The 21,075-nt window shown below is 50.2% G+C and overlaps 1 protein-coding gene across 4 annotated transcripts in view; it reads left to right on the top strand.

Moving 5' to 3' along the window:
* Positions 1-21,075, top strand: part of SNF4Agamma (SNF4/AMP-activated protein kinase gamma subunit) — a 364,359-nt gene that overhangs the window by 72,371 nt on the left and 270,913 nt on the right. Inside the window, exon 1 of one of the 4 annotated variants that reach the window (XM_084593807.1) lies at positions 19,198-19,351. The exons of the other annotated variants lie outside the window; for them this stretch is intronic. The gene's annotated coding sequence lies outside the window, so the exon portion shown is untranslated. Of the gene's footprint in view, positions 1-19,197; positions 19,352-21,075 lie in introns of those variants that run through there. 4 annotated transcript variants of the gene reach the window in all.

Genomic DNA, 21,075 nt, shown 5'->3' with positions numbered 1-21,075 from the left:
TTTTTATTATTATTTATATCTTTTCTCTCTCTCTTTTTTTTTTTTTCGCTACTCGCGAATGCTGAATAAACGTTGCGTGTGAAAAGACAGGGGATGCACAGCTTGTGGTTTTGTTCGGACTGCATTTACTTTATCGCCCACGCGCTGGTTTGCCCATGCACGCGCGCCCCTTTTACAGCTCGCGAACCTGGTATCGAATGAACACGGAACTGAGGAGAAGTAGAAAAAGGAGGATGTTCTGGCGTCGATTAATGGCTAAGGGTGCGCACTTAAGGCGCCGCCCCATCAGCAGCGCGGCTCTGGGTGCATTCCCACGGCGGCGGCATGCGGTCCCGGCGGCATGCTGCTCGCGTCGGCTCTTCTTGCGTTATAGTATTCTTTTGAAGTTCGTACGCTGAGCGGCCTGGCTATCGTATACGGCCCCTGGAAGGGCGAAGGAAGACGTTTAAACGAGGAAATGATGTCTTTCTTCCGCGGAAATAAGCGCTAAAAATGTATCAGTGCGTGCAGGGTTTTAGTAGAGCGGATACTCACCTGGTTACCATTAACGGAGACCGACAGTGCGCATGTGCAAGTATATCCTCGAAATGCGGGCGCATCTTGCTTCTCAGCGCTTTTGATTGTTGTGGATTGGGTGGTTGGTGACGGTAAAACGCGATGACCTAACCGTCCACCTGCTTGCAAGAATATCCACCCTTGAGATGACCCATACCTCGATATCAACCTTGCGTGCAAACCTTATTGCTGCCGCCTAGCTGTCTCAAAGGGCTGTCCGATGTGCGAGTCTGTATAGGCTCCTGAGCATACAACTTCGTTTCGGGATTGGTGTGTATACACCGCCGCTTCTCTCCTCAAGATGGATCATTCTGTCCATCGAGAAGTGACACCAGGTCTCGCAAGAAGTGTTTTGAGGTCTGGCGAGAAGCGTTTGGACTTAGGAAGGGCGAGAAACGAGGCTAAAGCGGCACGCTGCGAGTGATGGTTTGCGGCATGGGGTGTCTCATTCACCAAAGCGCAGCGAAGTGGACACATGAAATGTGGTCCGTCTTCTCAATTCCTTCCGGCCCGACGTTAGGTAGCGGGAATGTAGATCCCTCTGCTTGGGCGGGCGGCGGTCACCTGGCCGCTTTTGAAGAGCTGCACGTGGTCGGCGAGGAAGATGGACACGCACCCATCAGGGGCGCTGAGTTTTTTCCGAGCGTCGCGTGTGTCCAACCTCTGTAAGAGAAAGAACGGAAAGGGAGGGAGGTTAGAGAGCGGAAATGAAGAGGGACATTCGCGGCAACGCACTCACGCTCAGAGTTTTTCGATGGTAATGGCGGTGTCGTCGTTGGTGGAGGTGGTTGTCGCCGCGGTAATAACTGATTCATATTTGAGTTGAAAGCTGAACATTTCGACAGATTCGCCTGTCTGGTTGGGTTATTAACTTGGAAATTCTCCAACCATCACTTTATTTTAGAGAAGGCCGACGTCTCAGAGCCAGTTCGGCTCCTTTTCAGGGGTGGCGCGCAGTAAAGGAAAGGAGAAGTGAGGAGGAGCGAATGCAAGGTTGGGTGGAGGAGGGTGTGTAGGTGTTAAAAGGGTAGGGAAGGAGGGTATGGGGAGGGGGGGGGGGGGAGGAGGGCTTAAAACCTATATTTAGTCATAATGACGGCAGTTGCAGGGGTGTTCGCTAACGTCTTTTTTTCTTTTCTCTTTGTGAGGCGGCCAGGAACAGCCAGCAGTGAGAGGAGATTCAACCAATAATTCCGCAGTTAGGGAATTTCATTCGGCCTCGTCTTTTCACTTATGCGTTATTGTGTCGTCCCTAGCTGGCTGAGTTATTATTTTTTTATTTGCTTGAAACAACTAGTTCAGATTTAGTTTTCTGCAGAAGCCTTAACGCGATACCCATAATTACCGTGGTATGCCCGATCTTTACTCGAGGTGCTTCCACAGATTTGGCATCTGCAGATAACGTGTCGCGAGGGCTTGAGAGCCGCGCCAAGAGCCAGAACCGTGTTTGCCGCCAGCGCCAGACGTGACCGTGTTCTCGTTAGCTGGTCAGATCCGCACTGTCCACCACCGCCCTGTTCTGTGCTCGACACGTGTCATGGTGGACCCGCTTAATCCCTGTCAAGGTCGCCATGCCTAATCTCTCCTAATTCGTGCACGTAATTGAGGATTAGCGCGAAAAGGCTAGCGCGAACGTAGAGGTCTTCGCGGCTGCCGCACGTGTGGATTCGCCTTCGGGAGACCTGGCTGCCAGCCAGCCATGCTGCTAATCTCCCGTTTCTAAATTTGCCGCCGCTAAACGGAAATATGACTTGACCAATTTCTCTATGTGCGCGACGCCGCAGGCGGAAATGCTGCGAGGGATGCGACCGGCTGCCCTGAAATAGTAGCCGTGAGAATGACGGGCGCTCTTTTTGACCGACCGTGCGTGGCAGTGAACGCCCGAATGCGGCTCTGCTGCTCACTTTTTTCTTCTACTCCTGCGCCACGGTTGGGAGATCCATCGATCTGGTGCTGGCAGCAATGCAGTGCGGAGTATAATCCGCATTTTACTTCTTTCGCTCATTCGTGAATGCGGTGATAAATAAATGAAACCCTCGATAAGAGCTGGTACTCTCAGTTCAGTATACTTATTAGCCAAATGTAGAATTCTCCGCGTACGAACATCATGCGTTGTGGTACTGTGGCACCGTATACTGCAGGCGGTTTACGGTCGGTTGATCCGTTTCGCTATTACATGCATTGTGTGCGCTCGCTTGAAACCATGTCTTGTTGCTCGAAGGCAGACGAACTTAAGTTTTGTTTCTTGTGTGCTTGACATTTCGAACCTGTCCCGGGATTTAGCTTGCTTCAGAGCCGCACCGAGAGACTTGACAGTAGCTGCTCGTAGGCTGTTCGGCTGCACCGCGGACAAGATCTTCTTTAGGGGTCTCTCCCCGAATTTTAGGTTCTAGTTTACTGTTTTTTAATTGATCAGATCCCGTTGTGTGACCGCCCACTCAAAAGGGTACAACCTTATCGCCATCACTGAATTCAGCCCGTCCGCTCACTCCCGTATTCTGCGCGTATCCACTGATATCCGCGCACGTGGCGGAAAGCGAAGGCGAAAATGACCCTTAGTCTCTCGATCAAGGGAGCTTTGCTTTTTCTGTAACGTAAATCTTGCGGAAAGTTGGATTACATCCGATGAAATGAATGCTTGGTTGCCATTTTTTTTCCGTGCCATGTCAAATGAACGTATCCGAATATTTTGCTATATAGCTAGGTCACTTGTAAATCCGGCGTTCCCCTTATAATACCTGAGCTAGCTGGCTTTTAAAAAAAATTAGCTGGGGCTTAGCTTTAGGTAAGCCCGGTAGGTTGCGAAAGCAATAATAGCATGGTTACGCTATAGTTCAGCTCGTAGTGTAGCCAATTGTGGTGTACTATGTTGACCGTACGATTAACATCTTGCTGCGTCTTGAGCACGCCGTCGAGCGAAACGCTGTTGCCGTTCTTCATCTGTCTCTGTAGCCCGCTTTCGTTTCCTGGCTTCATCGATACGGCGTAACTTTTCTTCCTGTTTATCAGGATGCATAGCGAGTGCTTCAGCTGAGCAAGAGCGCGCATTTATATACCCATCGTTTTCGTCTTCCTCCTCCCAACTGCGAGAGAACAGGTGACAGCAGCACCTCCACTCGGTAGCAGAGCGGCTCTAGCTGCAGCGCGCCGTGCCTAAAGACCGCCGCCAACCTACGACTCGACTTGGTCTCCCATCTCTCGCGTTATTTGATTAATTTACGTACATGCGTTATTTTACTAATGTACGTATATAGGGAAACCTCTATACGACGTACCTAACTATTATGTTCATCGCCATTCATACGAACATTTATTTTAGATTTTTGTTTTTGTTACCCGTGAAGGCCTGTTGCAAGCTCCGCTAATTCCTCCAAAAATAACCCGTGAATCGACGGGCGCGAGCACCGTGCGGACCGTCGAAGACAAGGCGACGAAAGACAGAGGGGACCAATGGGCGTGGAGGGCCTGTCGAAGCGTCGCGGATGACGTGGTCGGGGCATCCAGGGAGGATCATGTCGGGTCACCAGTTTGGCGCACCAACCAGTTGAGGACGGTGCGGTGAAGAGAATGGCTTACACGCTGTGATGCCATGAGCCAGCCAGAATCGAAGAGCGCGAGGTGGGGGCTCAGTTCGGTTGCTTTTTGGTGTATACGTCATCGGCGGCTGGTGCTGCTTGTGCTACGCGTGACCGGGGCTGCTGCTGCTCCAAGCCTTCACAGAGAGGTTGCTGCATGTTTAGGAGGAGGGAGAAGAGGGAGGGGGGGGGGCGTGTTTTAGACGAAACATATCGAATACATGCACATGGGAAGGAGCGCAGCGAGCTGCTTGCATCATCATCATAATAATAATCATCATCATCATCCGGACTATACCCACTACAGGGCGAAGGCCTCTCCCATGTTACTCCAATTAATCCAGTCTTGTACTACCTGCATCTACTTGACCCCTGCGAACTTCTTGACCTCATCCGCCCACGCAACTTTCTGCCGCCCCCTGTGACGCTTTCCTTCCCTTGGAATCTAATTTGTTACGCCAAACGAGCATCGGTTATCAGCTCTCATCACACTCCATATGCCCTGCCCATGCCCATTTCTTGTTCTTTATTTCCACTAGAATGTCGTTAACTGGAGTTCTTTCTCTGACCAACATTGCTTACTTATCTCATTTACTCATGTATGTACTAATGCATGCTGCCCCACCCGGAACGTTTTAAAGAAATGATTTTATGTCGTCTTTGCATATGACATACATGCACACCACTTTACACAGAAATTCATACTAACAAAACAAGACAAGCCTCAGTGTGACACATGTGGAGCCGAACTTACCATAACATGTTTTATACTCATGTGGAAATCTCGAACCCATAAGGAGAAAAAAATTGCACATTTTTACAATTAACACACTCCTCTTCATCCCGTATTGGTGTTAGGTGAAAATGCCCTTGTCAACTTGTCCTGTACTTTTGGGTTTCTAAAGGAAGCAAATGTCCTGAAAAAACTGTAGATCAGAAAAATTGTCGCTTATATACACAACAAAGCATTTAACCCCGCGTATGGCGCATGATAGCCTTAGTTGCTTATGCGCCACTAAACCACACGACACAACACATCATGTTGCATGCATGAGTACAAACCTTGGCGTTTCGCCGTCCTGCTTTGGTCCACAATACACTTGAACTCACCGATCATATCTTGGTTTAGTTCCCCGGCCAGTACATGTTAGGTGCATCATACATTCTAACTCCGATATGATATAACTCGCCATGTGTAAAGCCTTTCGTTCAAGTGATCATCGAGAGATGGCTGCGTTTCGTTGAATGCCTGGAAGACGGGCCTTCCAGTGTCCATGCTCTCGAAGTGAAGCCGGCCAGCTCTGTGCTCGCGTCAAGCCGCGTCTCCACTTTTCGGCGACGATGCCCGCCCCATTCACCCTCTTCTCTTATTGCGCGACTGTGACCTTGGCAATGCGTGGGCGCCGATAAATCACGCGCCAACCGACCACAAACACAATCGGCCGCGGGCGACGAGAATAGCACTCGACCGCTGCCGAGGCCGCGGACCGGGGTCGAGGGTGGTCCCGAAAAAGGAGACAGGAGGAAAAGGGGTTGGGAGGGGGGGGGGGGGGGGGGGGGGGGTAAGGAGGAGGATGACATACGCGCCGACTGCAGCGACGGTGCCACCGATCTGCCTAAAGTAACTTGCGCATTTGTATGTTCGTTGCTCCGGAGGGGATGTTGGCTGTGCGCCACTTCGGGAGGAAAGGCCGGTAATGGACGCGGATTCATTCCTCTACAGGAAGATTGGAAGGCAATGCCGCGTTTCATTCAATGCATGACGTTGTCGTGATGCATTGGCACTGCGTTAGATTCTATGGCCATGGTAGTCTCAGTGGTTATCTTACGTCTTCTCCCAGTTCCCTGTTCTTTCTTCTCGCGCTGGCGCAGTTCTTTTTTTTTTTTTTTTTTTTTTTGCTGGCTGCTTGAATACATCTGCCATTTATTTTCCTTGTGCAAGTTCCATCGGTGAAATCTAGATCACATTTTGTGTATTCAGGTAGCGTACGTTTGGGAAGGCCCCTGTTACAAAGTTCTGGTCGTCGTCCGGCTTTCCCGCGGGATTGTGCCTTCTCCAGGATACGTCGGTTCCATTGCGTCCGCGCTGCGTCTGTCCAAGCCCAAGGAACTGGGAGACATGCTGCTCGCGCTTCCTTCGTTTCTTGTTTCTGGCCGGAACGCATTTTCGTGTGTTTCTGCTGCCGCCATATCCGCGGACGGTTATTGGAAAGTTTAAAAGCGAACCGAACTCGAACTGTTGAGACGTTTAGGGAATGCTTGCTGACGTAGGAACACAAGGCTGCTGGTCGTCGCAACTGTATATTGTGGACGGCATCAAAAATCAATTGCGGCGGACTTCAAAGAATTTAACCGGACCAAGGGCGTTTCCCTTCGAATCGCAAACATCTAGAAGTGCCCAGAGGTTCATCGCGTTGTCTGCAAGCAGTAAGATGCCATATTCGTGTCGAGCAAAACTGACAAACTACGTTCGCGAAGGGTGCCCTTTTGAAGCGAGAACACTACAGCAGCCAACTCGAGCCTTCAGCGTCAGTGTCGGTGGGTGCCTGAAAGAACGCCAAGTCGGGCCTCTCCTTTCATGTGGGAGGGTGTCATTAGACTCATTACTATCAGCCTGCCATGGCATTTGAATTCACGTTACCCCTATGCCACGGGCAGGAGCTGCCAACTCGGGTCGCTCCTTTCGTATGCGAGGGTGATATCAGAATGAACCTGGCAGAATTCTTTGCATTCATCTCTGGGGCACGCAGACACATCCATACGGCTTGGTTAAAGCGGGAATTTATATGTGGGCTAATAGCCTACGCTCTCATGTTATACCCTTGAAGGCTGAGGTCAAGTGTCCCCAATAGTGTAGCGCCTAGTAGCGCCCTACACTGAGCGTAATAGGGGAATAATGTAGCAGGCAAAAGAAGCCCCCGCTTCTATCCAGCTTTAACGATAGCTCAGGTATTTTTTTTTTTTTTTTTTCACTTAGGAGAGGTCGGGACCGGTGCCACATTCCGAATTAGGCGATGTTTTTTTCCCTATAACGAAGGGCACGAGCAGGAGTGACGACATAGCCTTAGCGCAAACCACTGAGAACGGCAGCATGGTCTGGGGATCGTATACTCTCCCAGTAGGAGGTTGGTGTATAGGTGGCCTTCAACGGGTGTACGTTTAAGAGAATTTTATTTTCCATAATAGTCTACAAAACTGAAGTACATTTTTTTTTTTCTGGGACACTTATTGGTCTAACAAGCACTCAATCACGCGCATGCACGCAATGTACAGTTGTCCTATTTTGCTGCCATTACAAATTGTACGCTTTATTTGTCTAATTGTATAAGATTGCTTTTGTGTTTGCACTGTTTGTCGCGTTTGAGTTTGCCTATACGCTTTGTATCTTACCCTTGTTCTATTGATTCTTACCTTTGTTCTACCTGCTGTCTTGTATATTCTCCGCACTACTCTAATTCCTTTTGATTCACCAACGCACCGACACACGTGAACCCTAAAAGGGTAGACCGGCCTAATAAATTCTGTTGTCAAGCACTGACTCTGAGGTCAGATGCTGGCGTAAAGCAGCTCCTGTGCCTCCACGGCTTGCGCCCGGCAACCGTTGGCCAGAGCAGTTTGTGACAGGCATATAGATAATGTCCCAAAATGGATTCGGCTATGAGAGGTGCAAAATAAGCAGTATAAGATGACGCGCATATGAATAAAAATGTTGAAAGTATAATAAAAAAGGTTTCCAGATCGCTTAAATTTCGCTGAAAGCGATCGTGCAGAACTTTGCATTTGCACTCATGTACCTCTCCTGCAGCGCAAATAAAACAAAATTAGAGTGTTCTTAAAAGCCTTCATGTATATATTAACCTGTAACGGTCCTTGACGCGTCTGTGCGATACAACAGGCGTGAAATGTCTTTTTTATCGAGCAGGATAGAACAATTTGGCAGCGCACTATACGAACTAAAAGATGGAATTTTAATTCTGTCACTTGTTACAGGTAAAGTGATCTAGAAATATGATTTCTAGTTCCCTATAGTTGCCGGTAATATTGTTCTCAGAGTGGAACAGTAGAAAGCCCAAAAGAGTTGTCATTGTGAGAACACTTCCAGTCATCCATATCGTTGTCCTCCTCTCGTGCGCTAGCAATAAGCCCAGAAGTTGAACAGTGTTGACTATTAGTTTTTCCTATACATCGCGCTTTCGCGTTTTCATTTAATCAGTCATTGCAGCCGCCCATCGTGCCGCGCTCTGTTGAGGCCACGGAGAAGGAAGCCTATGGAGCTCTTGCTCGAGCATTTATCGGCTGCAAGAGGGCTTAACTACTCTCCAGGTATGAACCAAACTGTTTCTACGCACAAGCGAGGCTTATGTTTCAGAATATTCGCACGCGCGAACTGGTCGGCTTTGTCGGCACGCTGAGTTTTTTCCTACACCCCATGTCGCTGCCGATCGCAGCGCCACCTTCGTTTACAAACATGACGTTTGTCTATAGGCTTCCTTCCGCCACTTTAGAGCTGTGGCCATCTCTTCCGACCAGTTTTTTAGTCTTTGTCTTGACGTGTTCGTTTTGAATCGGCAGCTACACTTTTCCCCTAGCTAGGATTTGTTGAACCCACATTTAGAAGTCTTCGTATGACTGAATGTCTACTTCCGTTTTCGCCCCAGCGGGGTTGCATGGGAACGCTGAACTTCCGGTTAACAGCGAGCGCTCTTTTGTGCTCTTCTTGTCGCTTCCTTTCTGCTCGCAAACCTTTTACGACGACCGCTCAGTCGTTGTCAAGAGCCTCTCCACTATGCGTACTATCGTGTGCAAGTGCATTTAGTACGTGCTGCGCAGCTTTTTTATATCTTTCGAATGTACTAAAATGCTCCCTCTGAATCCGCTGCGTGTTAACAAAATGTTGAGGAGGGCTTCATTTTTTTTTTTTTTTTTTTTCATTTCGCCTCTGCCAGTTTTGCTGCCCAGTTCGTACGCGTAAATCTTCATAGAAATGCTACCCCGACGAGCAAGTATGTGTTATCCGTCCGGGGGTACATCTGTCGTTCTCGTTTTATTGTTGCTCTCCCGGTGCGCAGCAGAACGGCTGCGTTTCTCTTCCGCGGCGCGACATTCTACAGGCTGGTAAATGGCGAATCAGAAACTAACAAGTTCGCCAGCTGTCCAATAGGAATTTTCCGCACGTAGACGTGAGCCCTAACAACGGCCTTGACCTCTCAACCTGAACTCAGTGCGCGCTTTCGACTGGGATCACGTGGTTCATGGGGCGTGGGATCAGGCGCAGGGTTGACCGTATACACTGCATGCATGTCCGCGTTTAATAGATAGCGTTTAGTAGCCATGTTACCCAGGTGGAAAAGCGAGAAGTGTTGTAGGCGATGAAAATGGTCTACTAGAACACTGTGGTTTCTCCTGTGGGCCATCAGTGGGTATGCATAGGTGTCGCAGTTTTTAATGCGCTAGCATATTTGATGCCGCAGTGAACCCCTGGTCCGGGCTCTGTGTTTGTGGTCACCGCCAACTGCACCGCTCGAGCAGAGGACAGGCAGCGCAGAGGACACGGGCTCTCACCTCGTTAATGAAAGCAAATAGATGTGTCTCCAATTGTACCGAAACTGGACCGAGACTGGATTTAGTCCTCGCGGTGGCGCGGACAGCTCCTGCTTCGCTGGTCATTGCACGGGAGCACTCTATGTATATTATCGCCGCTGCCCATTACCCCGCGTGTTTGACTGTCACTCTCATTCATAGCACGCCGCTTTCGTCCTCATCAACTTTCATTCTTGTGCACACATTTAAGCATACCGCTATTTCATTGCCCTCTTGAAATGCGTTAAGCGATTCTAATTTTTTGAAGCGCACACTTCATTACGCCATGTAAACCCAAGGTCACCGTGGCGGGCGCAGGCCATAACGGCGCATGCGTCCCCTTCTTTCCATCATCTGTCGTCGTCTACTTGGCGTCTTCCGAATCTTGTTGCTTCCCTTCTTCTTCTTCTTCTTCTTCTTCTTCTTCTTCTTCTTCTTCTTATTCCTCTTCTTCTTCTTCTTATTCCTCTTCTTCTTCTTCTTATTCCTCTTCTTCTTCTTCTTATTCCTCTTCTTCTTCTTCTTATTCTTATTCCTCTTCTTCTTCTTCTTATTCCTCTTCTTCTTCTTCTTATTCCTCTTCTTCTTCTTCTTATTCTTTTTCTTCTTCTTCTTCTTATTCTTTTTCTTCTTCTTCTTCTTATTCTTTTTCTTATTCTTCTTCTTATTCTTCTTCTTATTCTTCTTCTTATTCTTCTTCTTATTCTTATTCTTCTAATTCTTCTTCTTATTCTTCTTCTAATTCTTCTTCTTCTTATTCTTCTTCCCCCCCCCCCCCCCCCCCCTCAACTATCGTCTTCTTGTGTTCCGATCTTCTTGCTTTCGCCGTCTTCTTGGCGTTTTGCGAATCTTGTTGCTCGATTTGACCGGCTGCTTCTGTAAATAGATTTACCACATGTAGCCATTAGTAATTAAGCATTCACTTACATAATAGATTTTAGTCAGAATAAATCAGCATTTTTTTTTTTCTTTTAGTCCGCTGCCACTAAGGTCCCCGGAAGTCACCGGTTTCGCTGATCTTTGCATGAAGCCTGTACTTGAAGGCGTATAGGCTCGCACCGAAAGCTAAATAGTGAAATGTTAGCATTTGGTCCGATTAGCTATAGTATGCCAATTGCAATATATATATATATATATATATATATATATATATATATATATATATATATATATATATATATATATATATTTTTTAAACGACAGCGTTAAAGGACCCGTTGTACAAAAAAACCTGGCTTTGTGAACTCTGGTAAGTGGTAGTTGTTAGGCGACGTGGAGGGGCACTGATTCTTCGATAATCAAATGGTGTCGCAAAGTTCGGAGGAGCTGCCAACTCGTGTTGCTCGTTTGAGGGTGGGATCAACCTTCCATTGCTCTTGGATGCCGAGTCAGGCACACTTGTACGGCTTGGTTAAAGCGAGGCTTTATATCTGTGAAGGGTCTGGTCGCTTACGACCCGGTAACTGAATAAGGTGCAGTAACTTAAGACTGCATGCTTATTGATAAGTATGTAATTAAGCGAGCAGAGACTATTCATACTCGAACGAGTAACTGCAAGAGCAGCCGCAGAAGGGAGCCTATCAATGCTATAGGGTCCTGCATTTATACTGTAACGAAGTGTTCGCACGTTGAACTTTCTTGACGGCACGACGGCTCCGCCGCATTGAAGAAAGGGACCAGGCGATTTCGTTTGATAATACAAGTTAACTGAATTTAATAAAGATGAACTCAAACAATAATTAAAGCGAATCCAGTAGTACCAAATAAACAACTAATTCAAATTAACAACACATCAGTCCGCCAACGCGACATCTTCCGAGCAGGGGTCCCGAGCAGCAGCTCGGATGGTCGCCGTCCTCCCTTACTTGCCGCCAAAACCCCTCTGTCAACGTTCTTCAGGATTCTCCAGGCAGTGTTTGTTACCAGGCGGAAATGCGCTTATCGGAGCCAATGAGACGACTTTCTTTACAGCTGAGAAACCAATAGGACGCCGGTGCCCGCGAGGTTGTTTCCTGGCGAGCACCGCGAGAATTTCTAGAAGACGCGGCGCATCTCCGCCTGGCACCCAAACACACAAAAGGTAAACCAAAACACATGGGCCGCAAGGACGCAGACGGCACAAAACACAAAGCCCCGTCCGTGCTCTCAGCCGTCGCCCCCAAGCCCTCAGGCGTTAACCGGTTGGGACGCGAGCTTTCAACAGCTCGCCTCCTTCACAGCCGTTAACCATTTTCCGAACGGCGTACATCGTGAATACCCCCCCAAGAAGAAGGGGAAAGCACAGCGACGCCGTGCAAAAGAAAAAAAAAGGACCGCTCCCCGGCTGTGCACGGGTCCGGAAAACGGCGCGCGACATAGGCATAGCTCGCTATGCGACACCTCCCCCCTATGAAAAAGAGTGTCCCACTCGGTCACAATCATGCCCGTACAAATAAACCGCAAGGAAATGCTATGAATAACTATGTACAAGGTTCAAAAATGAAATTACGTCTACTGGATAGGACCACACAACAATACCAAAATTGAATAAAATATACGCAATGCCGAAAAAACGAGAAAATATAAATGTCAGGTGAAACAGATTACAACCAGGAAGGTAGAGAAGAACACTTACACACAATAAAACATTGGCATATCAGTAAAAATGTTACAGGGCACACTCAAAATGTCCACTTGCACGTATTCACACAAAACACAAAACATTCGGGAGTATATACAAAGAAAAGTCACGGCGGATTAATTAACACTTCCGTCCGCGCTGTAATACATCTCGGTCTCACTGTCATAATCGGTCCTTACTCCTTTGGGTTTGGTGCGAGTTCCCGTGGGTCTACACTGAAATGTCGATTCGGAGTATGAATATGTCTCAGTCGCACTTCCAGCAGAGGTACCGCGATCACTGTTTTTCACGGTCGAGGCCGCTACACGTTTTGGCCTTGCGGAAACACGAACACAGCGCTCAAACGCATGCACACCATCACCACGATCACCGTTTGCTGACTCGTCGTCGGCGTCCTCATCAGAAGCAAGCCGTGGGTGGTAGCGTTTCAGACGTTCAGCGTTGACGACATCCCGCTTTCGGCCGGTGCGATCGACGACCTCCCAGTTATTTTCTGATACCTTCCGGAGCAGACGGAACGGCCCGTGGTATCTGTGGAGCAGTTTGGTGGTCTTTCCTTTCGATCGAGAAGGCGTCCACAGGTACACAAGGTCTCCCGGATAGAAAACAGCATCCCGTCGTTTGGAGTCGTATGCCCTTTTGTTCTTTTCTTGCCGGTCCTTCTCACGCTGAGCTACGACTTGGCGCGCCTGGCGAAGCCGGTGCACCACCTTGTGAGCATCCACTTCGTCACAGTCGTCTCGCGCGACACCGAGGGCCACCTCAACAGGAAGTGTTGGCTCGTGTCCGTGAAGAAGAAAAAACGGTGAAAAACCTGTCGTTTCGTGTTGCGACGAATTATAGGCGAAAAGAACATAAGGCAGGAATTCGTCCCAGTCCCGATGATGCGAGGAGACATACATGCTGAGCATGTCGGCAAGCGTGCGGTTGAAACGTTCGCACAAGCCATTGGTTTGCGGGTGGTACGCTGTTGTTTTCACGTGGTCTGTACCCATGGCTTTAAATATTTCCTCAATCAAGGAAGCAACAAAATGTTGTCCGCGGTCCGTAATGATGCGGCCTGGTGCCCCGTGGCGTAGGACGATCTCTCGCACAAAGCCCTGCGCGGCCTCAGCAGCTGTAGCCGCCGGGCATGCTACTGCTTCGACCCACTTCGTGTGGTAATCAGTCATCACGAGGATGTACCGGTTTCCGGATTGACTCTTCGTAAATGGTCCCAAAAAGTCCATTCCAACCTGTTTAAAAGGCATTCCCACCGGTGGAAGAGGCTGGAGAAACCCGATTGGTTTGCCCGGTAGGGCTTTGCGCGTCTGGCAGTCAGGGCAAGACAGCACGTAGTTTGACACCTGCGCGAACATCTTAGGCCAGAAGTAACGCCTACGTATCTTTTCCCATGTGCGCTTGACCCCGAGGTGTCCCGCCGTGAGATCATCGTGGCAGCCCTTTAGCACCTCTGACCGCAAACATTTTGGTACAACCAGTGCGTCGTAGTCTGACTCGAAACCTTTCGCTCGCCTGTGCAACACACCGTTGATCATTCGAAAACACCGTGCCGTTTTTTTCAGTGTTCTGGCAACGGGTGAATCCGGGTTCTCCAGGTGTCCTATCACTTCCCTCATCCAAGGGTCTTCCCTCTGCTTCATGCCTACATCCACGCGACCTAGCACAAGCAGCGGTGCAAAGTTATCTTCACTAACCGGTGCCGGCTCGCGTGGCAGGCGAGAAAGGGTGTCTGCATCTGCGTTCTTCAAACCTGGGCGGTGTTTGAGAGTCAGGTCAAACTCTTGCAATAGCAGGGACCATCTCATGAGGCGTCCATTCGGATTCTTGACATTCATCAGCCATGCGAGGCTGGCTTGATCTGTGATCACGGTGAAGTTACTGCCGAATATATAAGGTCGAAACTGCCTACAGGCGTAAACGACAGCCAGACATTCCTTTTCTGTGGTGCTGTAATTAGCTTCCGCTTTGTTGAGATGACGGCTGGCGTAGGCGATGACATGTTCCCGACCCTCGTCTTTTTGAACCAGCACAGCACCAAGACCGTAGTCACAGGCATCCGTATGGATTTCGATGGGCTTGCCTGGCTCGAATTGACGCAGAACTGGCGCTGTAGTCAGCTTCTCTTTGAGCGCGTGCATTGCCGCCTCGCATGCCGTGTCCCACTCAAACGAAACATTCTTCCTTGTCAAATTAGTCAAAGGTCGGGAGATTCGGGAGAAATCCTTGATGAAACGCCGATAATAATTGCAGATTCCCAGGAAACTCTGAACTCCTTTCTTGTTTTTTGGCGCTGGGAGCTTTTCGATCGCGGCTATTTTGTCCGGATCTGGTCTGATGTTCTCTCCAGTCAGCACGTGTCCGAGATACCTGATTTCTTGTTGCGCGAAGCTGCATTTTTCCGGCTTCAGACGCAAGTTGGCTTCATCAAGAGCGCTTAAAACCTTTTCCAAGTCCTCTAGGTGAGTTTTCATGGTCTTCGAGAAAATCACAATGTCATCCAAATAGGCCAAACACACCCTCCAGAGAAGACCACTCAAAACTTTGTTGATCATCCTCTGGAATGTCGCGGGGGCATTGCACAGACCGAAAGGAACGACATTGAACTCGTAAAGACCGGAGCCGCATGCGAATGCTGTCTTCGACTTGTCCTCTTCGCGGATTCCTACCTGCCAATAGCCTGAAGTGAGGTCGAGCGTCGTGAAATATCGAGAACCCTGCAGCAGATCCAAAATGTCATCGATTCGCGGTAATGGGTGCACGTCTTTCTCGGTAACCGCGTTCACCCTTCGGAAATCAACGCAGAAACGCCAACCTCCCTGCGGCTTTTTCACGAGAACGACAGGCGATGACCAGGGGCTGTGCGACTCTCTGATCACTCCGTCACGAAGCATTTCTTCCACCTGCGCTTTAATGACTTCCCTCTCGAAGGGTGAGTGGCGGTACGGATGTTGATAAATGGGTGCTGAGCTGCCCGTGTTTATAGTATGCTCCGTTACGTGAGTGCGCTGAATCGGATTGTGCTCGCCGGTAAACAGGTGACGAAACTTATGAATAACGGACAAGAGCTCATCCCTCTCAGATGACGTCAGGTGTGGCCCAGTTTGGACGTCGAAGTCCTCTGTCGCAGTGGGGTCGTGTGGCACGGCGAGTCCGAGTTGCGCCTCATGAAGTGATGTGGCCCAGCCGATTTTCGCGTCGCGATGTACCACGATCGGCAGCAAGGTAGGGTTTGCAACACGAACGATTCCGATCCCACCAACCACGTTCACGACGGTCCGCGCCACCTGCAGTCCACTTCTAAGGGTTGACTTTGGCTCGACAAGCTGAATTCCGTCTCTCGGTATGTGTACCCTTAAAATGGCTTCCGTACGAGGCTCGATGGAAACTTGGTCTTTACTTCGTGCAGTGACCACATTTGACTGCGATTGCACGCTAGTATCGACGTGCAGCGGGTACACTTCACTCCCTATTTTTAGTTGTTTACGGAGGAAGTCAATCAGCAGGTTTGCCTGCCGGCAAAATGGGAGCCCCCCTATCAACTCATAAGGGCAGTCCTTGAGGACAATGAATTTTACACTGAATCTGGTTGATCCGAATTGAAGCACTACTTCTGTTTCTCCTACAGGTGCTAATAAGTCTCCGCTGATTCCTTTGATAAAAGCAGTGCCCTCAGTTAGTTCGACTTTTGAAGCAATTTTAGCCGCGAAGCTGGACGAAATGATGTTTACGGAGGCGCCAGTGTCGATGAGAAGGGTGGTCTTCAAATTATTTGCCTCGACTTGGACCGTGAGGAGTTGGTCTTCGGTCATCACGCTCACAGATCGGCCAGGCTGACCACCTAAGCCCGGCCGTTCCCGTTTCCCGGATGGGGAGCCTGCTCGTCGCGCGCATTTCTCTGTTCGCGGTCCTCGTCTCTCCATCGCTGGCGACAATTTCGAGCTATGTGACCGCTTCGGTTACAGTAGTGGCATCGCGGCCGTCCATCGTCGTCACGCGAGGTTCTCTGGGGCCATGGCGCGCGCCCACGAAAAATTTCTTCTTCCATTGCCTTTAGACGTCCGGATAACGATTCTAGAGAGGCGGCGATCGCCTTGAAATCTTGCTCACCTGCGAGCCTTTGTTGTTGACCATGGGAGGCAGCAGTGTAGGTGGGAAGTAGGTGGGGCTGCCCAGATCCCGGCACAGTCAGCGGACGAGGCTCGTTGTCAGCACTGCCAGCTGTTGGCAATATGTTAGAATTGCAAACACAGGGTCCCGTTGCCAGGTAGGTGGTGTTTGCTGCGGTGGCCGGCAGCACCCGGGAAGTGAAACCCATCAGCGCGGCCTGACTGAGGCGTTGCAGTGTCTGCAGGAAGTCGGCGCAGCTGGACGGATTGGATATTATCATCTTCTCCATTGTCGCCGGTTGCAGGCCCCGCAGCAGATGACGCAATTTGTCTTCTTCCGGCATTTTGCGGTCGACCCTGGCGCACAGCTGCAGCACATCATAAAAGTATTGCTCCGGAGACTCCGACGGCAGGTGTACTCGATTCTGCAGCCGAAGGTGCGCGATTTCCGTCGCGTGGCGGCTGCTGAAGCAGGTCTTGAGCTTCGCCGCCCAGTCACTCCACGAAATCGGCGCACCGGTAAGCAGCTGTGTGGTGTGCCACTTCTTCGCGTCGCCATTAAGGGCAAGGTATAAAAATTTCACCTTTGTGTCGTCGTCCCAAGCATTCAACGATGATACGTGCTCGTAGCAGGTCAGCCATTCCGCCACGGACTCCTCAGGGGTTCCCTTAAAAACAGGAGGGGGGATGGACATCCTCGGTTGAGAGCTCGTCATCGTAGCGAAGTCAGCTGTCGCCTGCATGTCCGGATCACTCCTGAGATGGGGGCGCATCTCCGGTAAAGCGGGGTCGTCGTTACCACACACCTTCCACCACTTGTAACGAAGTGTTCGCACGTTGAACTTTCTTGACGGCACGACGGCTCCGCCGCATTGAAGAAAGGGACCAGGCGATTTCGTTTGATAATACAAGTTAACTGAATTTAATAAAGATGAACTCAAACAATAATTAAAGCGAATCCAGTAGTACCAAATAAACAACTAATTCAAATTAACAACACATCAGTCCGCCAACGCGACATCTTCCGAGCAGGGGTCCCGAGCAGCAGCTCGGATGGTCGCCGTCCTCCCTTACTTGCCGCCAAAACCCCTCTGTCAACGTTCTTCAGGATTCTCCAGGCAGTGTTTGTTACCAGGCGGAAATGCGCTTATCGGAGCCAATGAGACGACTTTCTTTACAGCTGAGAAACCAATAGGACGCCGGTGCCCGCGAGGTTGTTTCCTGGCGAGCACCGCGTGAATTTCTAGAAGACGCGGCGCATCTCCGCCTGGCACCCAAACACACAAAAGGTAAACCAAAACACATGGGCCGCAAGGACGCAGACGGCACAAAACACAAAGCCCCGTCCGTGCTCTCAGCCGTCGCCCCCAAGCCCTCAGGCGTTAACCGGTTGGGACGCGAGCTTTCAACAGCTCGCCTCCTTCACAGCCGTTAACCATTTTCCGAACGGCGTACATCGTGAATACCCCCCCAAGAAGAAGGGGAAAGCACAGCGACGCCGTGCAAAAGAAAAAAAAAGGACCGCTCCCCGGCTGTGCACGGGTCCGGAAAACGGCGCGCGACATAGGCATAGCTCGCTATGCGACAATACTATAGGGTCATGCATTTATTAGGGGGATTTAAGTGTCCCTTGAATTCGATTTTTTTTTTCGACGATAGTTATTTTTGAGCTGAGGCTTCGTGTCGTCATTTGTTTTATTATCCCCCCATACTCTTCCCTTCTTCTTCTTCGATCTCCGCTATACAGCAGCGGTGTCGGCCGATTCCACGCGACCGCGGGGGTCTGGTTGAGGCTCTGCTGCCGCGTAGCCGTGCGCTAATTTCCGAGCCGCCGCCCTCGTACCTCGCTGGGTGGACCGCCATTTCATCATCAGGCGCAGTTTTATGTGACTCTCACTATAATATATATAGTATAGTGGAAGGGTTGGCCGCTTCTCTTTCCATCAGACCTCCAAGGGTGTGTCCCCTCTGGGTCCTCTTCGTTTCTCCTTCCATGAAGGTGTTTCGATGGGCCAGCGCTGAAAGGAGGCGCCCTATCTCACGGGTGCGAGGGGCGCTCCTCGATTCCGCGGCTGCCGTCCCATATATATCGCGCGGGCTTGCCTTGTGCCGTTTCTAGGCTATCGCCTTGAGCCGCTTGAGCCGATTAGTAGCGGGACCTTCTTTTTGCCACGGCAGCCTCGGGGAGTAGCGGCACGCTCTCACTGCCTGCTCTTCGTTATTATTCTTTTCCCTCTTTCGCGGCAGTGGGCTTCTGTGGGCGTCCGTCGCCACCGCGACGTCTCCGGTCGGGTTTCCTCGGCGCCGGCCGCAATTACTGCGCCGGCCCTAAATGAAGGAACTGCGAAAGCCTCGCAGGGGATTCATCGGCGGCGCTGAGGAACAGCTCGCTCCTAACTCGGTCTGCCTACCCACTGCACCGGCGCACCCGTTCGTTTCAGCCGAAATGCGGGCCGCTCCCTCCCTCCTCCTTCTGGATTTTTTTTTTTTTTCTATCTCGCGAGCGAAACGACCTTGATCGAGAGGCCCGGGCTCTCGTTATCTGCCTTGCACCGAAGCCGGTGGCTCTCCATGCGCGTGCACGTGCCGGCGGCATCGGAGAGGGAACATCCGATGCGCTCTCTGCTCGTTCTTCATTCGGTGCAGCGAATCGGGTGAAAACTGCGCTGCCTGCAGTGGCGGCGATAACGGCACGTGCTGGTGGCGTGCTAGCCGGAGGCTGCTCGAGCTGCCTTCCCCTTTCGACGCCTCGTCCGTGCTTCGCCGTTGCCAACAGTAATGGGAGTGAGCGAGGGAAGTGAAGTACCGGTGTTGGGGCGAAGAGAGTAGCACACACCCTCGCAACATCTTGTCTCGTCCGTGGTTCGCTTTACGTTGATGCAGCCAACGCGACGTAGCGCGAAGGAAGTCTGGTAAGTCAGAGAGACGACGGGCGATCTGCGTTCCAAGCCTTGACATCTCTTCCCTCGCACTGATGTCGCGGCTGGTAACGCGACATCCCCCGCTTCGCCCGTGCGATGAATACGGACGCAGCTCTCGCCGGCGCTCATATTCAAAGCGCCAGTCGGCCGTATAAACTGGTTTGTGCCGCGCTGTCAGCCACGCGGCGGGTCTTTCTTTTGGCGAGGTGAGAACCGTATACGCGTGCGTGTACGACATGCTTGTTTCCGCAGTAAAACGGGGTACAGATTTCGGCCAGTTGGTTCGACATGCCGAAGAAGAAAATGAACCGCAAACACAAGGCTCGGACATAGAACTGGATGGCACGGGCATTTTTGCTGCCGTGGGGCCCATGAAATAGCGGCTTTTTTGGGCCAGTCTCTGTACGGTGTCATTGTACAGAACGAAGTCGTGTGCAGTACAGTGACCGACAAGTGTCGATGAACCGCCTGATTGAGCAAGCAGTCGCCACACAGGCCGCGGTGTGGTATGCAGACGCGTGAAGTGAAGGCGCACATCCGTGACAGGGCGAATAAAGATTTTGTGTGTGTGTGTGTGTGTGTGTGTGTGTGTGTGTGTGTGTGTGTGTGTGTGTGTGTGTGTGTGTGTGTGTGTGTGTGTGTGTGTGTGTGTGTGTGTGAGAGAGAGAGAGAGAGAGAATATTCGATCTCTCTTCGTGAGTACGGAAAGTTGTGAAACCGTGGCCGGCCCTGTATATACGCGAGCGCAGCACATTTATTGCGATTCCCAGGGCTACATCGTGTCTTAACTCATTCAGCCCTGAAATTTAAATTTTGGCCGTTTCAATTCACGGTTTATAGATCTTTCTTAAATCTATGAAACTTACAACCACTCAGTACTTTTTTTCTTCTTCGCAGTACAAGTATTTACATGCGTGGCGTCAAAATGCGACTTTAGAGATCAGTGCACGGGCGGAAAGTGCGGTAGGGACCTTCTTGGTTATTGAACTTTCATTGCAGAAAAAGAAATTCCGTATTTTATTATGTGGAGCGCTCTTGAAGTAGTTACTTTACTTTTTACCAAATGCGGATCTTTTTCACAAAAGATGTCGCTGTCTCTCATTGTCGTACATTGTTTCTCTTCGATCTCGTTGTGGACAGGCGCGTATTTCAGGCGATATTACGGAACACCAACGACCGGAATGTTCAAACCTTACATGATATTCATGGAAGGCTACAGTGTCAAATGTTTTCGAGCTTCATATATGAAGCGCAGTAGGGACAATTGAGAACAAGCACACTGCGATGTGTGTTCCGCATCGGAGCGCTCACCAGGCGGCGGCACAGTGCGATCTGGCCCTCGCCTGTTTTCGAAGTCTAGTCTTGACTGTGGGCGAGTTCGTAAAACCATAGAGTTTCTTACCTTACCTAGAGGGAAAGCTGTGCTGCCGTCTATGGGAGTTTACATAGAGTTTCCAGACGGCCAGTTCAGCCACCATGGGCGCTCAAAGCATCATGGGCCGGAGAGCTACCGAGTGCAGAACTACAACGTTTGGCCAAAATTAATGCAAAGATAAACGTTGTTCTACCATAAATAATGTCCTAAGATTGAATATTGTGACTATAAATTGCAAAAAGAGAGAGAAACAGAATGCCAGTGTGAGATTTATCCAATATAAGCGATGGCCCTTTCTCCTATTGGCTTAGGTTTGAGCAGCACAAATACCAATATTTCG

Source organism: Amblyomma maculatum, chromosome 2, assembly GCF_055883805.1.
Source record: "Amblyomma maculatum isolate TAMU_Amacu chromosome 2, ASM5588380v1, whole genome shotgun sequence".
Classification (NCBI taxonomy): Eukaryota; Metazoa; Arthropoda; class Arachnida; order Ixodida; family Ixodidae; genus Amblyomma; species Amblyomma maculatum.
Note: the sequence above shows the minus strand (reverse complement) of the source record. Positions and strands in the feature narration are given on the sequence as shown.